A 3,302-nucleotide genomic window follows, 5' to 3' on the forward strand; every position below is an offset into this window, starting at 1 on the left:
TTTGACTTCGTACTTATTGCTGCAATAGATTCATATTGTGATGTTGCACTCCATATGTTTTATGGAAATATGCTTATGAGTATGAATATGATATAACTGGAATATGTTTTATGCAAAAGGTCTCTTGTAAGGTATCAAAACAAAGGTTTTAACCTACTGAATATGTTCCTCCTATTTGTATGTATGTATCATTCTTGTATCTGAAGCTAGAAATATGAAGTGTAACTCTGAGGTCCTATTGTAATTATGCAACGTATGGGCCAGTAATGGTGGCTTAGAATCTTGATGGCACTCATTGACTAGGGCAATTGGTTGTGACAGGGTTTATTTACGGAGCAGGTCCTTGAGGAATCAATTCTGAAGCACTTAGAGAGGAAAATGATAAGGAACAGTCAGCATGGATTCACCAAGGGCAAGTCATGCCTGACTAACCTGATTGCCTTCTATGACGAGATAACTGGCACTGTGGATGAGGGGAAAGCAGTGGATGTGTTATTCCTTGACTTTAGCAAAGCTTTGGATACGGTCTCCCACAGTATTCTTGCCAGCAAGTTAAAGAAGTATGGGCTGGATGAATGAACTATAAGGTGGATAGAAAGCTGGCTAGTTCATCAGGCTCAACAGGTAGCGATCAATGGCTCCATGTCTAGTTGGCAGCCGGTATCAAGCAGAGTGCCCCAAGGGTCGGTCCTGGGCCCAGTTTTGTTCAATATCTTCACTAATGATTTGGAGGATGGTTTGGATTGCACCCTCAGCAAACTTGCAGATGACACTAAACTGGGAGGAGTGGTAGATACGCTGGAGGGTAGGGCTAGCATACAGAGGGATCTAGACAAATTTAGAGGATTGGGCCAAAAGAAATCTGATGAGGTTCAACAAGGACCAAGTGCAGAGTCCTGCACTTAGGACGGAAGAATCCCATGCACTGCTACAGACTACGGACCGAGTGGCTAGGCAGCAGTTCTGCAGAAAAGGACCTAGGGATTACAGTGGACGAGAAGCTGGATATGAGTCGACAGTGTGCCCTTGTTGCCAAGAAGACTAACGGCATTTTGGGCCGTATAAGTAGGGGCATTGCCAGCAGATCAAGGGACGTGATCATTCCCCTCTATTCGACGTAGGTGAGGCCTCATCTGGAGTACTGTGTTCAGTTTTGGGCCCCACACTACAAGAAGGATGTGGAAAAATTGGAAAGAGTCCAGCGGAGGGCAACAAAAATGATTAGGGGACTGGAGCACATGACTTATGAAGAGAGGCTGAGGGAACTGGGATTGTTTAGTCTGCAGAAGAGAAGACTGAGGGAGGATTTGATAGCTGCTTTCAACTACCTGAAAGGGGGTTCCAAAGAGGATGGAGCTTGGCTGTTCTCACTGGTGGCAGATACAGAACAAGGAGTAATAGTCCCAAATTGCAGTGAGGGAGGTATAGGTTGGATATTAGGAAAAACATTTTCACTAGGAGGGTGGTGAATCACTGGAATGGGTTACCTAGGGAGGTGTAATCTCTTTCCTTAGAAGTTTTTAAGGTCAGGCTTGACAAAGCCCTGGCTGGGATGATTTAGTTGGGGATTGGTCCTGCTTTGAGCAGGGGGTTGAACTAGATGACCTCCTGAGGTCCCTTCCAACCCTAATATTCTATGATTTACCTGCAAGCCTTGTGTACATGTTGGCCAGCCCGTGGATGATGATGAATGAGGTCTCACAGGACATGATACTGGAATCCATCTTAAATCTGGTACTTTTCCATTTAGAAGGAGCGGTGGGGACCCAGAGAGACAAAAGATTCCTACCTTGTGCCAAAGCTATAAAAGGGGTGTAACAACAAAGTGGGGGCTTCCAGTCTTGAGAAAACCCCTGCTTTCCACTTAAGATGCTTGCTGGAACTAACAAGGACTGTACCAGGGGAAAGGATTGTGCCCAGACTAGGAAAGAGTCTAGTCTGTGGAAAGAAGCTTATTGGAACATCTGAGGATGAGATATTACCTGTAATCAGTTTCTTAATGTATTAGGCTTAAACTTGCGTGTTTTGTTTTATTTTTCTTGGTGACTGTGGGTGCAGGAATAAAGGGAGTCTCAGGGCTGGATCTGGCCTACAGGGAGCTGAAGGCAGGATCCAGGCATAAGAGCTTGCCTTCATAATTCTCTGCAGAAACCCCAGCTTGGAAGCAAGACGACTCTCAGCTGCATGGGGGGCCCCTGTCTAACAGGAAAAAGGGCAATACAAGTATTACCTCAGGAGTAGCGTCCTCTCATAAATTAAGCCACAAGTTTCCTAATTTGGGGCCTTACCGTAAGTTAGGCTATTCAGTTACCCAATCTGCTGTGAGTAAAATAGGGCTTCAAAGCACACCCTCTAAGGAATCAAATAGGAAGGGTCTAGGGAAACGTAGCCTCTCCATATTAGGAAGCAAACAGGTCGCCTCCGGGAAGGGGTAATCCTCTCCATGTTAGGAAACAAAAGGCTGATTTGGAAGGTAGGGGATAGGACGGGTACCCAGAGAAGAGTAGGTTTCCTTACTGAGCTTGGTCATTGAAGAGTTTTTAAATTCTCTTTATCTTTGATTAAAGAGCTGGGGTTAGTAGAGACCTGACTGTAGGAAAACAACCCCAGAATTGTCATGCTGCATGCTATCCTCCATCTTAATACATGGTCTTGGGTAACATTTTTTTGCTTATTTTTTGCCTTATAATTTTCTTTAGAGTTTTAGATGCAGTTTGGTTTTGGTCCTCTCTCCTCTTTTACTAATTACAGGATTTAATTATGCTGACTGTTTCCTCAAGATTGGAAAAGGTGATCTAGCTATCTCCGTACATCAAGGATGTTTCTATTACTTGCTCATGATCAAATTAGGGAATGTATTCACATGAATACAAGGGATATTACAAGTCCTGGAATGGAACACAAAGCTTTTCAAAAGCTAGTTAGGGGACAACCAGTTTGTTTGTTTTTCCCCAATAGGTATTAAAAAAGAAACACAAAATGGAGAGATTTCCAAAAGCTACAAATGGCGGCAGTTAGGCACAAACAGCCATTCACTTTTTTTCTAGAAATTGGGTGTCTAACTCCTATTTGTGTCTTTGAAAATCTCCCAAGCTTCTAGTTCCCAAGCACGCTGTCTTAGAAATCAAACAGTATTTACACAGATTGATCTCCTAAAACATCCAGAAGTCAGAGCACTAAGAAACAAGAATTTGGCCTGACCAATACCCATTCTGTGCAACGTGTTTTATTTAGAGCTAAGCAGAAAGATTATGAATGGGTTGACATAAATAGTAAGCTGCTGGCTTGAATACTCAGGCGTG

This window comes from Chrysemys picta, chromosome 1, assembly GCF_011386835.1.
Source record: "Chrysemys picta bellii isolate R12L10 chromosome 1, ASM1138683v2, whole genome shotgun sequence".
Lineage (NCBI taxonomy): Eukaryota > Metazoa > Chordata > Testudines > Emydidae > Chrysemys > Chrysemys picta.